Source organism: Dipodomys spectabilis, unplaced genomic scaffold (genome assembly GCF_019054845.1).
Source record: "Dipodomys spectabilis isolate Male_0828 unplaced genomic scaffold, ASM1905484v1 ptg000002l, whole genome shotgun sequence".
NCBI lineage: Eukaryota > Metazoa > Chordata > Mammalia > Rodentia > Heteromyidae > Dipodomys > Dipodomys spectabilis.
The window spans coordinates 21,188,121-21,202,745 of NW_024870679.1; the positions used below are offsets into that span (position 1 = coordinate 21,188,121).

General features: G+C 43.6%; 1 protein-coding gene across 3 annotated transcripts in view; it reads left to right on the forward strand.

The window, feature by feature from the left end:
- The first annotated feature begins 2,519 nt into the window (after positions 1-2,519).
- LOC122106759 (SSX family member 2 interacting protein) overlaps positions 2,520-14,625 on the forward strand; it is a 57,921-nt gene continuing 45,815 nt past the window's right edge. For all 3 annotated transcript variants that reach the window (XM_042678286.1, XM_042678278.1, XM_042678294.1), the window contains exon 1: positions 2,520-2,606. The gene's annotated coding sequence lies outside the window, so the exon portion shown is untranslated. The remainder of the gene's footprint in view (positions 2,607-14,625) is intronic.

Genomic DNA, 14,625 nt, shown 5'->3' on the forward strand with positions numbered 1-14,625 from the left:
TAGAAGGTCAAAACTATTTTTATTATATGGGGCTGGAAAGGTGGCTCAGTGGTGGAGCGCTTGCCTTGCATGCCTGAGGCCCTGGGTTCAATTCCTCAGCACCACATAAGCAAAAAGAAAAAAAGCCAGAAGTGGCACTGTGGCACAAGTGGTAGAGCCCTAGCTTTGAGCTGAGGGACAGCGCCCAGGCCCAGAGTTCAGGCCCCACACCCCAACCCCCCCCCCCCACAAAACTATTTTTATTATAATACAAGGATATTATTTGACTTGCTCACTCTCATTTTCTTATGTGTGAACAATGGGGTTTTCCAGAACTGTCACCACAGACTGAATATAGGAGTATGTAAAGTTGAATGGATTTTATTTTAAGCCAGACCCTTAAGGAAGAATACAAAAAAATTTAAGTAGTACCATTCTTTTTTCTTTTAAAAACCATTCTTTTCATTAATGTTTTGGTAATTTTTTCATTAAGTTGTACATTTTAATCACTAATTTTTGTTTTATCTTTGAGTAAAGGTTTTTCAGTTTAACATATGAGCTTATGAACATGATGCATCTTGACCAGTGTCACACCTTCCATCATTGTTATTTTTTGATTATTAATATAAAAAGCCAGTATTCAAAGTTTTTAATTTGTAGTTTAGTAAATATCAAAAGTTTTATAACCTATCCAAAGAAATGTTCTTTAGGGTCCTGAGTGATTGTTTATGTGTGGAAAGGGGTCAGATAAGTCTGATTCATCCCCAAACTGCTGGGGACCAGGCCAAACTTTCCAGAGCTCACCCAAGCCTGATCTAGACCTTAAAATATGATTGTCTGAGGCAAGATCTCAAAAGGATGTGTCAGACTTTGCTAATTAAACTGGTTCATCTTCTAACTAATCATGGAGTTCTCCCTTTTGGCAGTGAGGAGGTGAAACAATCAAAATACAGTCAAGCACTAGTTCAAAAACAATCTGTCAAGTTATTTTTGTGATATGGGAAGAGATGTGCTATTTGGGATGGTAAACATTAAAATTTTAAGATCTCCTCTTGGGAGTAGGGGACAACATTAGCCCCCTCCCCCCATCAGCAATCTTATTTAGGGCACAAGGGAATCATTGGCAGTCATTTTTTTTTTGTCGGTCGTGGGGCTTGAACTCTGGGCCTGGGCGCTGTCCCTCAGCTCTTCAGCTCAAGGCGAGCGCTCTACCACTTGAGCTACAGCGCCACTTCCGGTTTTCTGGTGGTTTATTGGAGATAGGAGTCTCACGGTCTCTCCTGCCCAGGCTGGCTTTGAACCGCGATCCTCAGATCTCAGCCTCCTGAGTAGCTAGGATTACAGGCGTGAGCCACCAGCGCCCGGCTTGGCAGTCATTTTTGTTTTGTTTTGTTTTCTAGCTTAAGCTCTGTGCAAAAGCGTCCTTACAAGGAAGGTAAAGACCCTATTTGGGTTGCTGCCTATCAAAGCAAAGAGGATTTCTTTGGGCTGAAGTTATCAACATGGCCTGCTCTCCTTGATCTTTCATCCAGAATTGGGTTTATGAACGCTTACATGGGGAGGGAATGGGGGTTATTTTCTCGTTTTGGAGGTATTTCCGGTTCTTTCATAGTGTTTGCAGTATGCCCTCAGAAGCCTCCTTTGGAAGTCAAGCCTATTTTCTCCTTAATAAACCCCTGAGATACCTGTCTCCCTACAAAGCAGATCTTTGTGTTTATCACAAACTCATATGCTTGTGTTTTCTCCAGCACTTTCCTTCCTTGGGGAATATTAGGGTGACCGGGCCGCGTGCAGCAAGTCATACATTCTCTTCGCCCATTTTGCTGCATGGGGTGTAGGGCGCCTTTGCTTCCACTTCTAGCTCACCAGTGCCATTTCTGAGTCCTGTCATCTCCTCCCGAAGTCCGTTTCTGTGCCCTCGTTTTAGTCGTTAACTTTGCCACCAGTTGGCTTGTTTTGCCCGCATGATTCCCAAGGCTTTAACCGCCTTTCCCTAGGGCCTGACCTAATTCTGGGTGCCGGCTGTTGTTTGGCTTATTTCTCCACTTTGGGAAGCGCACGTGGCTGTCTTCTGGAAGCTTCACTTCTGCTAGTAGGAAGGGTGTTAGGGTTCAGTGGAGATTCTGAAAGCGTGTTCTAAATCAGCCAGGAGGACCCCTCCCCCCAGGGCGCGGGATCTGGAACGCGCAGGGCGCGAGGAGGGGCGGAAGGGCCCGGGCGGGTGAACCCCGGGGCGTAACAGGTGCCGGGCGCGCAGCTGCGCCGCCAGGGCTCCGGGGTAAGGTTTTCTTTTTCTCGGGGTTTTTTGGAGGTGAGGCAGCCCCCGCCCCCCCTCCCCCGACCAATACTGGCTGTGGTTGTTCGTCGCTTAGCAACGGGCGCAGCCAATTGGAAGCATCCGAGCCCGCGGCGCCGGCGCGCGGGGGCGGGGTGGGAACCTCGGAGCCGGCGGGGGCCGGTGGGGGGGGGGGGGGGGCAGGAGGACGGCGGCGAGGGGCGGAGCGCAGCCCGGCCGGAGGCGGGGAGGGCGGGAGCCCGCCGCGAGCCGCTGCGTCCCGCCGCGCCGGTGCGGGGGCCCGCGGGGCTAGGACGCCGGTGTGTCCCCGCCGCTCCCCGGGACCGTGAGGGTGAGTAGGTCGCCCGCCGCTGGGATTGTGACGCGCGGGGCCCCCGCGGAGCTCCGAACCGGCGGGGCTGGGGTAGACGGCGGGCGGGCCGGGGTGGGGAGCCGCGGGGGTGGGGGGCGGGCAGGCAGGCCGGCCGGCGTGGAGGTGCGCAGCGGCACCTGGCTGGGGGCCCCCGGTTGTCGGCCGGTTATCGGCGCGGCGTGGCGGCCGTTGGGGCCGTTGGAGAGGCGCCGGCGAGCGTTGGCTCCCGTCGCGCCTGGAAGGTAGGTGTCCGCCCGGGGAGCCGCGCCTGCTTGCGGGGCGCCGCCGCTGCGCTCCTCCCTCGGTGGCGTTCCAGCCCGGGAGTGTCGGACCCTCGGCGGGGACGGAGGCGAGGCGGCGCCGGGCCGGGGCGGAGGAGCGACGCGGAGCCGTGCAGGAGGGAGGGGAAGGCCGATTGGGGGCTGCAGAGGCTCCCGGAGAGGCGGCCGGGCTGGAAGGGTGGGCGATGTGTCAGTGCCCGCCGCAGACGCGAGTTACGGAGCACACACAGGTCGTGCCCGGGGGAAGGTCCGGGGCCGCACCTACAGCATCGCGACAGACAGGCTTGTCGGAGGAATGCTTGGGGCCTGGAATTGTGGGCGCCCGGCACCCCCCGCCAAACCCGTGCTGTGCGCCCGGCTATGCATGTCATCTTCAGAACCGCCTAAGTAACGTGTTCTCAGCACAGACACAGCAGTTCTCAGCACAGACACAGCAATCGTCATACTAAACACCCCGTTTAGGTTCCATAGCTGTGAGTACTAGGACTCCCACCAGCCATGCTGATTCCGTTGGTGGCAGAGAACCGAAGAGATGTTTTGCCTCTCTCCCGACCCCTATGATGAGTGAGTGGGGTGGTTAGAAGACACTCCAAAACAGGGTAGTGGCAGAAGCATAAGGATGTGAGCTTCTGGGACATGGAAATTAGTTTAGAGTCGGGGTTTAGAATTGGCTGAAAATGGTGAGTGCCCTGGAACCCTTGGGGGTTCAGGAGAGACTGGAAATGGAAGAAGAGTAATTTGACCCTGAAATAGAAAAGTCGGTGTGACTTGCCACATTTACAATACCTAAGTAATATCTGAAAAGAGAGAAAAGACATGCCTTTACAGTTTAGAGCAAAGCTGTCATGAAATGTCTAACTTAGAGGTAGATTTATGAACTCTCATCCAGGTCACAAAACTTAAGCCATCACATCTCTTATTCTTGAGTGAGCAATCTGTGGGGTCTAAAACTAGCCAAGGAAAGCTAAGATCTCATTTGATGCTTTGTTGTGATTACTGTCCAGGGGAGTTGTGCACACAAAATTGTTCGTTGAGACAAGGATTAGGAACTGATGCAGTTAAACGAGGGCTTTTTTGGTAACTAGCTGGGCCTCTTCTGCCAAGTCATTTTATACCCTTCCTTCCCCTCTCATTCCCCATCTGTACAGCGAAGATAATAAAGCCCTAGGATTAAGTGACATGGGTAAAGCAGCTTGAAGATAACTGCAAAGACTGGGCTATTCTAGGATGAAATGTGAAGATCTCTCCTAACACATTGTACCGTGTGACAAGGCTTGTTAAGCTATTATGTTCTAAACAGTGTGAGGCCAATATGTGTAGAACTGAAATGTTAACTGTTCAGATTTTTTTTTATCCAAGGCTTAAATCCAGCACAAAGTCAGATTGTATAGCTAGATCTCTCCTAGAACCTGGCATATGCTTTCTTTGGCTAAAATGGCTGTGACACAGGTCTCACAGAAAGTAGACATTGACTGTAGTTCATGCCTGTAATCCTAGCTACTCAAAAGGCTGAGATCTGAGGATCCCAGATTGAAGCCTGTCAGTGCAGGAAAGTCTGCACAGTTCCAAGTGGAACTGTGTGACTCAAGTGGTAGAGTGCCATCCTTGAGCAAAAAAGCTAAATAACAGTGCCCAGACCCTAAGTTCAACCCCAATACTGGGACAAAAAAAAAAAAAGTACACATTTGAGTCCCCAAGCAACCCTCTGTGAAGTATGTATCTAGAAATAAAGTGGGAAAAGATACTCAAATTTTGTGTGATTAGACTTTATTTCACATACTTAAATTGTTGTGATAAACTGGGTATGCTAGCTTATGTCTGTATTTCCAGCTACTCAGGAAGCTAAAGCAGGATACTTTGTGCTTCGAAGAGCAGCCTGGGCTCCCTATCCCCAAACTGGAGAAGTCCAAAGCTTTTAAATGATATTTTCCGTTTTATGATAGCTGTGAACATGCTTTATTGTTTTGGTCACTTGCTCATGACACAAAAGCGATTTTGAGCATGGTCTATTTGGTTTCTTTGGTAATGGAAGTACAAATTACCTTAAATTCATGAGCTTATGGGATGGATGGAACAGAATAAATATACCACTCATTAGTATAGAAAACCATCTGCAATCATACCTTTTGGCATTATGCCAATAGTTTGTATAGTATATAAGCAGATTTACTGAATTATTTTTAGTATTTTTTTCCTTTATTAAAGATTAAGCTGTTCTCTGCTATACCTACAGATAAAAAGATGAATGTTGCCTTGAATTTATATTTAGGAGATGTATTGTTCAATAACAGAAATTTCACCTGCTTCTTGAAAGGATTTCACTGCGCAGCTGATGCCTTCTGCAGCAGCCTGTGGTTAAGGAATTGAAGGTGGTGGTGTGGTGTGGTGTGGTGTAGTGGTGTAGTGAGTTGAGCTTGGTGCGAGTTGTATTAATAAGGCTCAAGTGCAATGCTGTGAACTTTGGCAGGTGATAAGTGTAAGGGTTGGTGAATGAAAGCTCCCACACAGTTCAAGGGAAGAGGGTTTATTGAGAGGAAAAGAGCAATCTGCAGCCACACTAGATAGAGTCAGGTAGAACAAGAGAGATTATGGAGGGAGGAGAGAGATTATGTAGGGGAGGGAGTGTGGCCATAGCAGAAGCAGGGGTGACCTCAGAGGATAGGGAAATGATCTCAGAGACTGAGGGACCTACCACTGCCCCCAGCCATGGAACTTGCATAGGTTACAGGTGCTGGGCATGGACTTCCAGGTTGCCAGACAGAGACCCAGGGAAGGGGCCATTTCTCTTGGGCGGACCTAACAGTAAGGAACACTTATGAGGTTTTATTTAGAGGAATTCTATTTATGTTTTGCTTTAGTCTCGAGAGTGTCTGCCAAAAGTGTTTTGAACAGAGACAATCCAGGTAATATCTGAACGCAAATGTACATGTACAGCAATTAGACTTGAATATATGTATGTGTGTGTGTGTGTGTGTGTGTGTACGCACACACACATACATAAATGTATCTAATATACATAGTGCTAGTTCTGAGGCTTGAACCCAGGGCCTGGGCACTGTCCTTGAGTTTCTTTTTGCTCAAGGCTAGCACCCTTCAGCCACAGCACCACTTCTGGCTTTTTCTGAGTAGTTTATTGGAGATGAGTCTCAGGGACTTGGTTTTGAACTGCAACCCTCAGATTTCAACTTTCTGAGTAGCTATGATTACAGGCGTGAACCACCAACACCCAGCAGACTTGAAAAATATTTATTGAAGCCTTCAGAAACATTAGAAAAGGCCAAATATCCAGACTAGAGGATTGGGTATTGAGTTCCATACAGTTCCATTCAGTTACAATGCAGTGAAGAATCTCAGTGTTATGAAAAGGCAGAAAAATGTCAAGCACTAGCAGTGTAGGATTTGGGGGTGGGGTGGAAGGGGGTGTGAGCATGTGTATACCAATATTCGGGCTTGAACTCTCACTCTTGCCTCACTTGTTCATTCTGGTTGGTGCTCTAGCACTCGAACCACACTTCCACTTTGTGGCTTTTGATCACTTAGTTGGAAACGGGATTCTTGTGGACTTTACTGCCCAGGCTGGCTTGGAACTTTGATCCTCACATCTAAGTCTCCTGAGTAACTAGGATTATAGGCATGAACTATAGGCTAAAATAGGTTTTTATGTCTTCCTTTTATAACTTATTGCCATGTTCTACCAATCCAAATTGAAAAATTTATCTGTCCTTCACTATCCTCATTGTCACTGGTTAAGTCTGCTTGTCTCAGTCCATTATTTTCTTCCTTTTCCTCTCTCCTCTCTCCTCCCCTATCCATTTCTCTTCCCTCCCCCTCTCTCTTCCCCTTCCCCTTTCCCTGTGTTAGGGATTGAATTCAGGGCCTCAGTCTCCCTATATCAAAGGTTTTTTTTTTTTGTATTATAAAAGTAATTACACTTTTTGTAAAAATCATGGAATGAAAACATATTACTATATACATGGAGAAACACAAAACAAATCTATCTAATGACTAATTAGGAGGAGAGTAAGAAGGAAAAAATAAGTAATTTTAAAATTTATTTTGAAAGAAGATGAATATGGTCAAAATAAACTGTGTTGCAGTATGAAAACTGAACAAGAAAACTCGTTAAGAGTTGTTTTGGGTAAGGCGCAATGCCTTTGCATCAAAAAGAACTCCAGAAGTGGAAAGGAGTTTTTTTTTTTTTTTGGTGGGCCGTGGGGCTTGAACTCTGGGCCTGGGCGCTGTCCCTCAGCTCTTCAGCTCAAGGCGAGCGCTCTACCACTTGAGCTATGGCGCCACTTCTGGTTTTCTGGTGATTTATTGGAGATAGGAGTCTCACGGTCTCTCCTGCCCGAGCTGGCTTTGAACCAGGATCCTCAGATCTCATCCTCCTGAGTAGCTAGGATTACAGGCGTGAGCCACCAGTGCCCGGCGGAAAGGAGTTTCTTTATTTGTTGCTGTTTTTGTGTTCTTTTCTATCTTGTTTGTTCATTTATCTGTCTTTGAAAGAGTAAGGGTCTGGCACAGAAAGGGAGGGACAGCCGGGCGCTGGTGGCTCACGCCTGTAATCCTAGCTACTCAGGAGGCTGAGATCTGAGGATCGCGGTTCAAAGCCAGCCCGGGCAGGAAAGACCGTGAGACTCCTATCTCCAATAAACCACCAGAAAACCGGAAGTGGCGCTGTAGCTCAAGTGGTAGAGCGCTCGCCTTGAGCTGAAGAGCTGAGGGACAGCGCCCAGGCCCAGAGTTGAAGCCCCACGACCGACAAAAAAAAAAAAAAAAAGAAAGGGAGGGACAAAGGACCCACAAATGCAGCACTATGTTGAAAATGAACTATACATCTTATAGGTGGGGATGGTAAAATGGAGACAGCAAGGGAAGGAGTGACACTGCCAAAAAGAAATGTACCCATTACCCTGACTTATATAATTGTAACCCCACTGTACATCACCTTTGTAATAAAACTTTCTTACAAGAATTGTTTGGGGAAGAGGAAAGGAGGAAGGAATAATAATGCAAGTGGTGAGATTGATCCAAATATACTACAAACTCATGGAAATACAACAATGGAATCTCCCTCTGTAAAACTATTCTAATAAAAATAAAACATATTCAGTCCTATAATTTTGTTTGAGGGTGTTGGGTTTGACTCAAGGTCTCATGCTTGTTGGGCAGACACTCTTATCACTTATAATTCTTTTAGAACACTGTTCTGCCAATCACATACAAACTTAATGTTTCCAAAATAAACCCCAATTTCAGCAAGCATGACAAAAAATTTTTCTAGTGTTCACTGTATGCTAGGAACTATAGAGTAACTTTTTGTTGTTGTTGTTTTTTGGTCGGTCATGGGGCCTGAGCTCTGGGCCTGAGCACTGTCCCTCAGCTCTTCAGCTCAAGGCTAGCGCCCTACCACTTGAGCCAAAGCGCCACTTCCAGCTTTTTCTGCTTATGTGGTACTGAGGAATCGAACCCAGGGCCTCATGCATGCAAGGTAAGCACTCTACCACTGAGCCACCTTCCCAGCCCCTATAGAGTAACTTTTTAAATGACTCTATTGGACCAGGCATTGATGGTTCATGACTGGCACTTAGTTTCATTGAATACCAAAATCTGAGGATTGTGGTTCAAAGCTAGCCGGGGAAGACAAATCTGAGAGGCTCTAACCTCCAGTTACCCAGCACAAAGCCAGAAGTGGGGGTAGAAGTGGGAGTGTGACAGGTGATGAGTGCTCGCCTTGAGTGGAAAAGCCAAGAAAGAAGCCGTGAATTCAAACCCCAGTACTTACACACAAAACAAGTAAAAACAGAAAGTTTGTTTTTTCATTCCATGATTTTTTACAAAAAGTGTAATTACTTTTATAATACACACACAAAAAAAACAAACCACCCTTTGATACAGGGAGGCTGGGGTCCTGAATTCAGTCCCTAACACAGGGAAAGGGGAAGGGGAAGAGAGAGGGGGAGGGAAGAGAAATGGATAGGGGAGGGGAGAGGAGAGAGGAAAAGGAAGAAAATAATGGACAGAGACAAGCAGACTTAACCAGTGACAATGAGGATAGTGAAGGACAGATAAATTTTTCAATTTGGATTGGTAGAACATGGCAATAAGTTATAAAAGGAAGATATAAAAACCTCTTTTAGCCCGGTGAAGGTAGTTCATGCCTAAAATCCTAGCTACTCAGGAGACTTAGATGTGAGGATCAAAGTTCCAAGCCAGCCTGGGCAGTAAAGTCCACAAGAATCCCATTTCCAACTAAGTGACCAAAAGCCACAAAGTGGAAGTGTGGTTCGAGTGCTAGAGCCCGAATATTGGTATACACATGCACACACCCCCTTCCACCCCACCCCCAAATCCTACACTGCTAGTGCTTGACATTTTTCTGCCTTTTCATAACACTGAGATTCTTCACTGCATTGTAACTGAATGGAACTCAATACCCAATCCCCTAGTCTGGTTATTTGGCCTTTTCTAATGTTTCTGAAGGCTTCAATAAATATTTTTCCAGTCTGCTGGGTGTTGGTGGTTCACGCCTGTAATCATAGCTACTCGGAAAGTTGAAATCTGAGGTTTGCAGTTCAAAACCAAGTCCCTGAGACTCATCTCCAATAAACTACCAGAAGTGGTGCTGTGGCTGAAGGGACAGTGCTAGCCTTGAGCAAAAAGAAACTCAAGGACAGTGCTCAGGCTCTGGGTTCAAGCCTCAGAACTAGCACTATATATTTTAGGTACATATATATTCAAGTCTAATTGCTGTACATGTACATTTGCGTTCAGATATTACCTGAACTGTCTATGTTCAAAACACTTTCAGCAGACACTCTCCTAAAGCAAATTTGTGAACTAATGAAGTTACTCCATGAGGTTTGGAGTTATGGATGCACAGACCTACCCTACGTATGGTGTAGGTAAATTTGAGTAAGTTCAGAGTATCACAAAATAGCTATTGATGGGATGGGAAGGGGACACAGAGGAGGAGGCTACAAGGCTTGATAAGAAATGTACTCATTATCTTGCCCATGTAATTGTAACCCCTCTGTACAGTATTTTCACAATAAAAAAATAATAAAAATTGCTTTTGGACATAGAGATACTGCTCACTGCAAACTGCTCTTGTATACTTAGGATAGGATGTTTGGTTTATTTTTCCCATAACACGATCCAACTTCTCAAAAAATATGCTGTCTTTCAACAAATGTAAAACGTTCACTTTATCACATAAAGTAAGCACATTTACCTTGTTTTGGGAGATAGATTTTCACAAAATGAAGGACATGTAAACAATAATGATTTAAAAACACAATAATGTGGGACTGAGGAGTATCAACTGAGCTGTGGAATGCACATGTGGGAATTTATAATTTTTGTCTTGAAATTTTTCTGATTACATTTTTATCATAGTCAAAATTGTGTATAATGTTTGTGAATAAGGCATGGTATGCACATGAATCCTTTGCAAATCTATGGAAAGCGTTCTAGGTCCTCTAAAATACTAACCTAAATTGCCTGTTTTTGTATGGGTGTGTGTGTGTGTGTGTGTGTGTGTGTGTGAGAGAGAGAGAGAGAGAGAGAGAGAGAGAGAGAGAGGAGAGAGAGATACTGGAGGTTTGGCTCAGGGCGCCTCATTTGCTAGTCAGGTATGGTATCACTAGAGCCATTCTTTTAGCCTGTTTGCCCTTTTTTTTTTTTGTTTGTTTTTTACATAGGCTTTTTGCCTGTAGCCAATCTTGGACCAGGATCTTCTTAACTGTGCCCCCTACAAAACTGGTTACACTATACTCTGTCCTGTTTGCTTATGTTTTTTCAAGTTGTAGTGAGGATTTATTTTAGTATGGCAAGGTCAAAGTAGATTGGAATAGGAATAGGAAAAGATACACATATTTTGCTCCCTTGCAGGAAAAGGATGTTAAAGAATCAAAATTGTGGTTCTTTTTTTGAAAAACCTTATTTTATTGAAAGATGTTGTACAGAGGGGTTACAGTTATAGTACATTGCTTGTCCAACATTGTTTACCCCCTCCTTTGTTTTTCTCTTACTATCCCTTCCCACCCACCTCTCCCACTCCTCCCCTCCCAGAAGTTGTAAAGTTCATTTCCAACATAGTGTCTGGTGAGTGTCATTGTTGCAATTTATAGTTTTCATAACTTTTGATGTGACAAATGAATGTGGCTATATCAGCCTAGTGACTTCTAATCCTTAGACAAAGGTTTTGGTTGGGTAGAAGGGCAGGCAAGGCCCACCCAAAACCAGATGGAAACTTCAGGACTTTGTTTTTTTCCCCCTTTGGAAATACTTTTTATTTTTTGTATTTTTTTCTGTTGTCATTATTAAGTAGTTGTACAAATGGGTTACAGGTCCCTAAGTCAGGTCATGAATACAGTGCTTCGTCAATGTCACCTCTTTCAGGAGTTTGCCAGGTTTCCTTTCATTCTTTGCCTGCTTGTTTTTGAGATAGGGTCTCTAACTTTTGCCTGGGCTAGTGGTCTGCAACTAGTATCCTCCCATTTCACCTCCTACAAAGCTAGGATTACAGGCTTGTGCCACACACTGGCTTTTGTTTATTTTTGTACTTTTAGGGGAAAGGCTTCCTTGTTTTTGGCTTCTGTGATCCTAGATTAACCTGAGTTGTTGGTAAGGCCTAGGATTTTGAGTTGTTATCACCAAATAATGAGAAGAATTTAAAATTGTTGAAATATTTGAGGAACTGTATATATTTAAGAAAACAACTAAAAGATTGGTACAAAAAATTGGGCTAGTATACTCTTTGGCTCATGACATAGTCTTAGAACTGGTCAATCAATGTATCTTAATTTTCCTAATATAATGAGTACTACAATAAAAGTGCAACCTTGACAACATCTGTATAACCATCATGGACTCCTTTTTTTTTTTTTTTACTTATCTAAGCCAATGATTTCTGCCTTCATTATTCCTTTGATGACTTTTAAATAGTTTCATTGGATTTGTAAGTTTTCCAGACACATATAATTAAATACACATAATTAAATGACCAGTCTTCCTGAAACTATTTTTGTCACTTTATAGGGATGAAGTTTATTTATATTGATGTTTCCTGATAGCTGCGTAGGAGTCCAATTTATGAATGGGCCACAGTTTATTTGTTAAGCCATGGGCAGGTGTTGGGCTTGTTTGGCAGTTGTGACCTTTTGCTCCTTCACCTTTGTGAGTGCTGCTGTGTTGGTACACACTCCTGGAATAGGAAAGTAAGTTCCTCCTGTGTTGGACTAGGATTGTACTTGTTTGATTGTAGGCTGTGTAACTGGATGTATGACTGATAGACTATAGTTAGCCAAACATTTCCTAAGACTTTTTTTTTTTTTTTTTTAAATTTTGGTGCTGCTGGGGTTTAAATTCAGGACTTCTCACTTGTTGGGCAGACACACGACACTTGAGCCACACCTACAGCCTGAGTCTGTAGCACTTTGGAACATTTTGACATTATTCTTGGAATCTATTTTGTAAGACTGGTAAGGCTCCTTGTTGATATTCTGTCATCTAAAGTGCATAAACAGAATTCTAATTTATGGTAAACTATAATCTCCAAAAGCAGTAGTGATTCTAAAATTTTATGTATTAGCAAGAAATTGAGGTTCTGTTAAAGCAGTTTGGATCCTTACCTGTGTCTTGGAATCTATACAACTGACATAGAATTGGAGAATGCATTTTTAACAAATCTCCAGGTGATGTTGGTGCTGCTGGTCTGGGGGCCACATATTGAGAACTATCACTGATGATGAAATTTGGACTAAATTAACAGATTCAAGAATTGTGGTCTCTTTTTCTCTCTAATTTTTTTAAGTTTAAATTTTTTATTGTTATTATAAAGGTAATGTTACAGAGGGGTTATGGATACATAAAGTCTGATAATGAGTACTTTTATTTTTAGACAATGTCACCCCTTCCCTCGCTTTCTCCCAATTTTTCCCTGTGGTCCCCACCCACAAATTGTATAGTTCATTTTCAGCATAATATTTACTGAATACCACTGCTGCATTTGTTCATCTTCTTTCTAAAAAATATTTTTATTCTCTTCAGTATTTTTTTAAACTTCTAATTACTTCAGCAGAAATTACTTTAGTAATGAAATACTAATAAATTGTAATTTAAAATTTTTATTTTAACTTGTATGTGTGCCAGTTTTGGAGCTTGAACTCAGTGTATGTGCTTTCCCTGAACTTTTTTGGTCAAGGCTAGCACTATACCACGTGAGCCACAGCTCCACTTCCAGCTTTTCCCCCTGTGGTGATAATTGGAGATAGGAGTGTCTCATGGACTTTCTTGCCTAAGCTGTTTTTAAGCTATGGTCCTCAGATCTCGGCCTCAGTTAAATACATTTTTTATTTAACCTTTAATGCAAGATATACTTTAAAGTATTGTTATTTTCCTTAATAATTGTCTTGTAGAATTAAAATTGCTGCCACGTGAGTGCACTGGAAGAACCAGAATTGTTGTGTTACCTCTAAATTGGCCTACTTTTGATTCTGTCCTGGAATCACCTTGCTGCTTCTCTAGTCAGTATTAGATTGAAATTTCTAAGTTGCAGCATGGCTAAAACAGTAAGACTAGTCTATTAGAATATCATAGCTGTGTGTCTTGCACTCATACATCCTTGAAGTTGGACCTTCACTCAGCAGGGATGGTTAGGTTTCTCTCACGGGTCAGTGATGAGACGCCACACGAAGTAGGGTACGAGGGTACGGTGACAGACCTGCTGGACAGGAGCTCAGCTAGTGAGAAACATTCCCTTTAAGTTATATCTGCAGCTGGGTGCCGGTGACTCAGGAGACTGAGATTTGAGGATTGTGGTTCAAAGCCAGCCCAGGCAGGAAAGTCTGTGAGACTCTTACCTCCAGTAAATTACCAGAAAACTGGAAGTGGCTCAAGTGGGAGAGTTCTTTGCCTTGATCTGAAGAGCTCAGGAGAGCACCCAGGCCAAGAGTTCAAGCCCCACAGCCTACCAAAAAATAAAATAAAATAAAAAGTTATATTGCGCTATGATAGAGTCCAAAGGAGAAGGGGAATGGCAATTCTGAAAAAAGCTCAGTAATTTGGTTAACTCATGAGTTAAAAGAAATTTTTAAAATTACTACATGTAGTGTTTTGCCTGCTTGTATGCAATTTCCACTTAACTAATTGGAAACGTTTCTACCTGATTAGAATTTGATTTCAAAGTGAGATGGATGAGAGTGGTCTCCTGTGTGTGTTTCCCAGAACCACAGCTTCGTAGGGCAGCCGTGAGTAAACGTAGGAGGGTGTCGTGGTTAAGGGTGATTAGCTATCATGGATTTGAGGCATGGCTTTAAACCTATTCTAGTTTATGACTTTGGACAAGCAAAAATTTTTGAGGCCCAAATTTCCTTGTCTGTAATGGAGGAAAATATTTCTTTGGATTACTGTGAGAATAAGTGCATGAAAAATGAATAGAATTATTTCAAGTAATACATAATCATTTTTATTATTGAAATTATTTACTAAATGTTGGATCATGAAGACTGTATTTACTGTTATAAAAATGCGAATTGTTAGTTGAGCATTGGTGGTTTACACCTACCTGTACTAGCTACTGGGGTCTGAGGATCTTGGTTTCAAGCTAACTGGGGCAGGAAAGTCTGTGAGACACTTTTTTCCAATGAATGAACAAAGAGCTGGAAATAAGCTATGGCTCAAGTAGTTATAACAGTGGCTTTGAGTGAAAAAAC